The sequence below is a fragment of the Apium graveolens genome, chromosome 8, assembly GCF_009905375.1.
Source record: "Apium graveolens cultivar Ventura chromosome 8, ASM990537v1, whole genome shotgun sequence".
Taxonomy (NCBI): domain Eukaryota; kingdom Viridiplantae; phylum Streptophyta; class Magnoliopsida; order Apiales; family Apiaceae; genus Apium; species Apium graveolens.
In genome coordinates this window covers 36,410,531-36,419,396 of record NC_133654.1, presented here as the reverse complement: position 1 = coordinate 36,419,396, position 8,866 = coordinate 36,410,531, and the positions used below count along the sequence as shown (strand labels likewise).

General features: G+C 36.9%; 1 non-coding gene across 1 annotated transcript; it reads left to right on the top strand.

Moving 5' to 3' along the window:
• The first annotated feature begins 388 nt into the window (after nucleotides 1-388).
• On the top strand, nucleotides 389-495 carry LOC141681442 (small nucleolar RNA R71). The gene has a single exon (XR_012558875.1). It is a non-coding gene; the product is annotated as a small nucleolar RNA R71 (small nucleolar RNA).
• Nucleotides 496-8,866: the final 8,371 nt, after the last annotated feature.

Sequence of the window (8,866 nt, the reverse complement as noted above, 5' to 3'; positions counted from 1 at the left end):
CAGGCTGCTGTTGTCGCTGATAATTATTCATATACTGAACATATTCGTTGACGAGAGAACACTGATCCGTAGCATGCGACCCGGCACAAAGCTCACAGACCATAGCTATTTGATTAACTCCATATGTAGCTAGAGAATCGACCTTCATAGACAGCGCTTGGAGCTGCGCTGCAATAGCAGTGGCTGTATCGACTTCCAGAATACCTGCTACCTTCCCAGGCATCATCCTCTGAGTTGGGTTTTGATGCTCATTTGCAGCCATAGTCTTGATAAGATTATACGCCTAAGTATAGCTTTTGGCCCACAAGGCGCCTCCAGCTGCTGCATCGAGCATGGGCCGAGATTGGACCCCCAAACCATTATAGAAACCAGTGATCTCTAATCGGGCATTCCATGATGTGGACACTTTCTCAATATTTCCTTGTAGCGTTCCCAAGCTTCGCACATAGATTCTGTAGGTTGCTGCGCAAACTGAGTAAGAGCACTCCTCATAGCAGCAGTCTTTGCCATCGGATAAAACTTTACCAGAAACTTTTGCGCAAGATCTTGCCAAGTAGTGATAGATCCAGCTGGTTCAGAATGTAACCAGTCCTTAGCTTTGTCCCTCAGTGAGAATGGGAAAAGCCTCATCAGTCACGCCATTATACTTGAAAGTACTGCAGATCTCGACAAAATTCCTTATGTGCATGTTGGGGTCTTCAGTCGCAGCACCTCCAAAAGAAACAGAATTCTGCACCATCTGAATAGTGCCCGGCTTGATTTCAAAGGTGTTAGCTTGAATAGCCGGATGAAGAATGCTTGACTGAATGTCATCAATTTTAGGCCGAGCAAAGTCCATAAGAGCTGGATCGGCCTGAACAATACGATCACCCATGATTACTGGTTCTTTCTGCTCACTTCCTGAATCCGAATCTTCAAAATCTATCTTCTCCGGAATATCAAGAACTTCGTCTGTCTCCTCAGCTGTATCTAAAGTCCTCTTGCGAGTGCGAGAACGAGTTTGCATAAACGCTCACTAAAGTACCTCAAACACAACAAGAAATAATAAGTAACTAATACGTCTTAATCACTGAGTCCTAACGACCAATGATGGTAAGTACATAAACTAAACAAATACGCCGAGTCCCCGGCAGTGGCGCCAAAAACTTGTTAGGGCGAAAACACGCACTAATAATACACGCAAGTATACGCGTTCGCAAGTAATATAGAATACTTTCTAGTTCGTTCCCACAGAGACTCAGACTAATCATTGTTCAATTAAACTCACTCACCAATGTATGATTACTTCTCAATGTTAAGACACTAACACTTAGAATTATTGAGTAAATATTAACTACAATTAACTACTTAATTAATCACCTAATTAACACTTCGAATTAAAAATATTAAAACACTCATGAGATCATAACTTCATTACTACTTCCTTCAATAGTTATTGTTATTACCCTTAGCATGCAACAGTGATGATATTAATCGAATTACACGAAACTGATAAAAGCCAACTCTCATTGTACTAATACCATTCTACCAAACATCCACAATTAAGATAGAAGTTGAATAGGCATCAATTATGTTGAGTCCCTATATGTCTACAGAAATTGACAACATAATGATTTAAGCGCAAGTTATTCCCTTTTGATTACACAGGGCGAATAAAACGGTTAGAGTTACCCACTAATCATGCACATCATACATGAACCTATGCTAGCATGGCAAGTTCTAAATCTCAAGATCCACCGTCATTTCACAAGAGATTAACACCCTATCTTACATGTTTGGGACGCTCATAAGACGAATACGCACAACCAATACTAGATATAATACAATCATCACATACTAAGGTATTAAACAATTAATTAAAAAATTCCATAGCAAATTCGTTACGACCCCATGATCACGATTAGCCCATGATAGCAGTTATCGTCATCATGGGTTCATATGAAAACATGATAAATAAACACAAGAAAATAATAACTAAACTAATTATATTAAACCAGAGTACGTCACAAGAGTAATTAGGTTCAAAAGCAAGAAAACCACCATCCAACGTTACAACGAAATAAGAATAATAAGAAAATATGCTTCCACTTCGTTGCGGTGTGCTAAAACGGTCTTCTTCCTTATCTCCTTCGCTCCTTGCTTAATACAACGATCCCACCTTGTGCAAACGTCTCCAAATCTACTTATATAATAGTCCCATAAAACTCAGATTACATAGAAGTTGGAAGCCAAACAGAAGTAAAAGTCTAAAACAGATTATTATTTTTCCCGACCCTGCGCGGCCGCTCAGCATAGCTGAGCGGGCACTCAGCCTTCTGCGCGGCCGCTCAGCATAGCTGAGCGGGCGCTCAGGACCCTACTGGAAAATTCCTGATTTTACTCCGTTTCTTCGCTGCAATCTGCCCCTTTCTTTCCTCTCACAATGCTTAACACATGCCAAGGCTTATTCTTGATGATTACTCCTCCGAAATACAACTTATACCCTGAAATGCACAAACACTAGAAAAACGCATCAAATACACAAAATACTTGATTTCAAGACACCAATTTAAGCCATTTTAAGACGTTCTAATTGGCATAAAATGCCACTTATATTCTGTATGAGAGAAAGATTTAAGCAAGGTAGGTAAAACCAATATAAAGAGTTTCTCAAAAAAATTTCAAGCATTATGCCCCCACAAGAAAAAAGATTATAGCAAACCCTGAGTTTGATAATCAGGGAGGTCACAATCAAGATACAAGGAACCCAAAATATTATGAAGTAGAAAATGAGGATTTAAAACATATAGGATAACCCCGATAATGGGGAGAAGGATAAAAACCTTTCATACTGAGAAAATATAAGTCAAACAAGAAAGAGGAAACTAGGAAGGTACTCCTATGAGGTAAATTCATGGGCGTGCCTAAACAGAACTTAGACTATTATCCCCAACCACCACCATGAGGAAACAATGCGGTGGAAAACTCTTTCAGGACCTTTTAGTCGCTTAAACTGTTAGAGTTCCACGAAACAGCTGATCCATCCAAGGCAAGAGCATGGCTAAAGGAAATAGAGGAATCATTATAGATTCTACATGATTGATGAAGTACAAAATACTGTTATTTCCACTTACCTTCCAAAAAGAGAGGCCAGCCACTAGTGGGAGGCCAAGAAAGATAGAGAGATAGTGTAGAAGTTTTAGAGCCAGACCAAAGGCGAACGAGTATAAGGAATTATGAATCCAGGTTATGAAAGTCATCAAAGTTTGTTTAAAGGACACGAATCCAGAATGACGGGATGTTTGAAATCAATGTTTATGCTGTGTTGGTTCATGAAATAATTGTAATAGAAATGTAAACAGAATGACGGAAAGGGAAAGGAAAATAAATTAAATAGAGTTTGAGGAACGATAAGGGAGTTAGATATGAGGAAATCCTAAGGAACCTAACAATAAATATAAGAGAAGTAGATAATCATCAGGGTGATGGTGATTGATCATGAGGTAACATTGAGTTTTGAAGGCATAAACGACACATGTAATTATTTATGTTAGGAGGATTCGATGAAACTTTGAGATAGATTGATGGATTAATAATGAGACACGGATGGACTGAGGAGACGGGAAAGCAAGAAATTAAGAAAATGGATGAAGGAACTGGCCTTCAAGAATGTGAAGTGTATGTAACACCTGTGACTTGATACCCAAAAGGGAGACACTGGGTATGAAAGATATCCCAACATTGAGATGATTATTGAGATAAATAACAAAGGTAAATGAGTAATTATAAATATAAAGTTCACTACCAGATCAGGAGAGAAAAGCGGATAACCATTGTTATCTTTTTGAGGCCGTATATATTGACCTCAATTTGAAAAAATATGATACAGTGAAACTATGTATAGACTATCGAGGTGGGAATGATTGAATAAGATACCCTTATTAGGGATATCTGACTTGATTTATCCATGGAGGGATGCAAGTGCATTTTAAAGGTGGAAGTAAGGACAGAACCTCGATAACTTGAGATGAAACCTGGGGGAATGCATAAAGGTTGACATTTCACCCTTAATAGGGACAATATGAGTTTTGACAGTATGAATTGGAAGGATTGAGGTAACAACAACCTTTAAAGATCAGTGAAGAGAGTTTTTAGAACTATATAGACGCAATGGCTATAATATTAGTAAATGGTATCGTGATATGCCATGTACCTAGGAAATACAGGAAGAAGGATTAAAGGATAACCTTGGAGGTTTTACAAAAAGAAAGGTAATAATTAAGTTATTAAAATAGAAATTTTGATAAAGGAAATATGACGTAATAATAATAATTCCAGGTGGGGCACATATTAAACCATGAGAAAGTATAGATCGAACCAACGAATGTCGAAATTGTTTAAAGCAAGGAGGACCCAAGATAAGAGACGTCCTAAGTATGATCGAGAGTCAGCCATGATAATGTTCATATTTAAAGACTAAAGCAATAACTTATGGAAAATTGGTGATTTGTTTCTCACCAGAGCTTAAGTAAAGCATCTTCACATAAGAAGTGATTAGAAAGGAGGTAGAAATTTAGTTGAAGATGGTTCAACGGCATTAATTGTAGAGAACTATTATTATCAAGAAAGGCCAATGAGGTGGCCGACACTTTTAGTATAAGAGAGCAATTATAACGCTCGTGCCAAAGGAACACAATACTACTGGATGAAACCATGAAGATAATATTATGGTGTAGAAGATTTATATTCCTTTTGATGATTGTGCAATACTCTACCATAATAGTAGGTTGGTAAAGATTTAATTCATGTTATCACTGTGAGTGGGCTACCTATCTTAGAAGGTCCTATCTTGAGATAAGTCAAGATCATGTTATGGACCAAATAGAACCTTGAGCTCCAAGTCTCTGAAGACATATGATTATTAATGGTATTAACCTGCTATGATAGCTTTGATTGAGACCCTTCTGTGAATTAGAAGATTTCGATATGACATATATGGATTTCCTATGACTAGCTATTAAGATTCCGAGGAAAACAAATGACTGCAGTAGATCTGCAATGGACTTTAGTAATGCAGCAATGATTTTGTGAATAATGAAATGATAACAACCGTGAGAGTTATATTGTAATGGATGTTGAGATTGACTACCGATAAGCGGGTCATGAAGATGTATAAGTTTTCATTGATAGACAAACTAAGTCAATTATTTTCCTATTTAGTATTTATTCCTTCTTATCGGTAAAAAGTGGTATTACTATACGAAGAAGGTTGTGGTACAGCGTAAGATTCTAGTAACGATGACATCGAGTGTAAAATCCCAGATTTGATTTTAGATATTGAGGGATTTTCAAGGTCAATTGTTAATAAGACTGAGCAAGAGCGTGGGTCCATAGAATGATGGACAAAGTAGAAAAAATATTCAGGCACGTGTAAATACGATGCAGTAATCCCTAATATTGATATATATGATAGTTTATTCTCCTTTGATAAACCTTTATAGTTCAGATGTAGATTCCAAGCCATATATTTTATGGCAATATTTTTATATAATTCTCTTAAATTCTTTCTTTTTCTCTTCTTTTCATTTTCGTGTAAACTGAGAAGAACAACCCTTCCAAAAGGGGAGGTATTGCCGAATGACTATCTATATGTGTGATAGAAGCCTAGTAGGATATTATATGTTATTTAATTGCTTGTCAAGTACTAAAGGTTGGTACCCTTCTGTACTAATTATCTGATGTAATAAGTGTTCATGATCATAGTGATCTCTCAATAAATTCTTTTACTCCTATATGATTGATCAAGCTTTCAAAGATATAATTGGCTAGGAAAGGAGTAGTATAAATGTGTTTGTTTCTGGAATCGAAGCATGTTCGTGGTACTAAGGTCAACACAATTACTAAAAGGTTATAAAATGCCATCGAGTAAAAGTATAGCCAGAATAATATTATGAACGGAAGATGGTAACGCTTATGAACTGGAAAAGAATGAGTATTGAGAAGCAAAAGCTGTAGCGCTAGAAGATATGTTGAGGGTCTGTGCAATAGACTTGGAAGGAATTTGAAAAGATCACTTATCACAGATCGAGTTTTCTTATGATAATAGATTTTATGTCAGTATCGAGATGTCGCCTTATAAGGCCCTTTAGGGAAGACAATGACTATCTCCTTTGTATCAGGATAAAGTTGGAGATCGCAAGATGCTCGGATCAGCAGTGGTCCAAAGGACCAAGGACATAATAGATTCAATCTAAGGACGACTGGTAGCATCCCATGATTGATTAGAGAAGTACGCCGGTTGGCCTGGAAGGACAATGAGTATGAAGTAGGGAACCTAGTACTGTTAAAGGTATCCGCTTGGAAATGATTGATGAGGTTCGGGGAGAAAGGAAAGCTAAGTTCACAGTACATTGGACCCTTTGAGATATTAAGACGTATTGGGAAGTTAGCATACAAACTAGCCCTACCCCGAACCTACAGAAAGTTCATAATTTGTTCTACGTGTCAATGTTATGGAAGTATTATTTGGATGCCATACATATAGTGGCATATGAACACGTAGACATGCAACAAGAATTGACCTATATGGTAAAGGGAAACCCAAATAAAAAGAGTAAAAGATATTAAGAAGGGCTTAGGGGAGCCCAAATGATAAGATCCCGGATATGATCCCTTAAACAATTAACGAGAACGAGAGTTAAGCGAACTGTAAAATAGATAAGCGACCAATGATCAAGCTTATGAAAATAACAAGGAGATTAATCAAGCAATTAAGTACTAATCAAAGAGATTAGAAGGGGATGACATCATCCAACTATAAGGAATGGATAAGTGGCTTGGAGGTGAGATAATCCAAGTGAGGTCATCACTTTAATCTAGATATTTATCAAGCAAATCACTTGCTTAATCTCAACCAAGTATTTCATTTCTTTTACCAAGGCAACAAGAAAGCAAGAGACTTCATCTTCTCCCCCATTTATTCATCAAAAGCATTCAACCCTTTTTCATAATATAAACTTATTCAGAAATCATTTTGTGGTGTAATAACTTATAATTTGTGGGTCTTAATGACTTGTACTCTTTCGGTTTAATCTCTGGGACTATAACTTATGGTGTGTATGTAAACTGTGGGGTCACAGTACGCAATAGTTAGTGGATTGATTCAAGAGTAAGTATTGTTAAGGGATATGGAACTCGTGAAAACCCGGATCCCCGACCCCGGATTTGGGGGTGTTACATGGAAGATGGCTTCAGTTTTTAATTTTTTTAAATAAAAATGATATCTATATTCAGTTTATAACCGCAGTGTTATGTCTTAAATGGATAGTAAATACACGTACGTTCACTAGATTGTATGCATGAATCCCATATTACTTGCCCAACCTTTATATCTCTTTTTAGTATAAATACCTAATGAGTCTCTTTGCCTCAACACACCATTTTGTTTACTAACATTCTAGTATACTTGGAAAGAAAATTCTCCCTCCCACCTTTGCAAACACAACCTACTTGCTTTTCATATATTATATTGATATAGCCTTCCTCACATTATACACACATAATATCAACTTCTGTACTACATAAACAATCATTTTTCTTTATAATTTCCACTATAGTATCTCATATAAAGCATACTGTTTCATTCATCTACGAGTGTTCGTCGTCTCTGTCGAGTCCTTTTTTCTTGTACATTGTTCCAATTTTGAGAAGTTGATATTTTCGGGCAATATACTGAGGTGTTGACTAGACCGGTAATCTTTTAGTGCAAATAATTATCATATGGAATTTTTTTTGGGTTGTTTTATCCTGGGACGGCATGACAAACATGAGTATTCTGCACAAATTTGGATATAGCTGCAAAACGTTTTAAAGAGAGCGTGATCCGTGACTCGTTTTATAAAAAACCGGTTTATTCATTCTGTTTTTCAGATTTAATAGTCATAAAATAAGTTTTTTCAAAAATTTGTTTTTATGTTTTTATAAATATTTTTCTGCAATTTTAAGACATTTTACGATTGTCATATATCTGCTTTTCATGTCTACCATTAATTTTTCTGGTAATGTAGCTTTCGACATTAATAAGCCTTTTCATTTTGAAGGTGTGCACTTTAAGAGTTGGAAACAAAAAATGTTATTTTTCCTTACCATGTGTAAAGTTGCTTATGTTTTATCGACCCCAAACCCTGTTATGCCTGCTCCCCCTTCTAATACTGAATCTTCTGGAACTGCGACAACCGCTAATTCTACCCCTGATAATACTGCAATTGTTAAGGAGATAGAATTATGGATAGGAAATGACTTTCTCTGTAACAATTTATCTTGAATGGCCTATCCGATAATTTGTATGATTACTATAATTCTGATAAGTCTACAAAAGAAATTTAGTATGCACCTCAAAAGAAGTATGACACGGAGGAGGTTCGCGCCAAAAAATATGCGGTGAGCTGCTATCTCAAATTCCAAATGACCGATGATAAGTCAGTGGAGGAATAATCACACGAGCTACAAAAGATCACACACGAGATCATCATGGAGGGGATGCCACTAGATGAGCAATTTCAAGTAGCTATGATAATAAACAAGTTGCTACCAAGCTGGAAGGACTTTAAGAATATCCTAAGGCATAAGACTAAGGAGTTCTCGTTAGAGAGTCTTATCACTCGCCTCAGGATTGAAGAGGAAGCTCTAAGGTGCTGGTTGTGTCCAACAATAAACAAAGGAAGAACTTTGGTGCTGGTCTAAAGTCTAAGATGAAGAATTTCAAGAAGGCCAACCGCTACCCTCCAGGAAACTCTCAACTTTCGAAGAATCAGACATCGCAACAAGCACCTAAGAATGCCACTGGAGCGTTCAACTGTTTCAACTGTTGAAAGTCAGGACATATGGC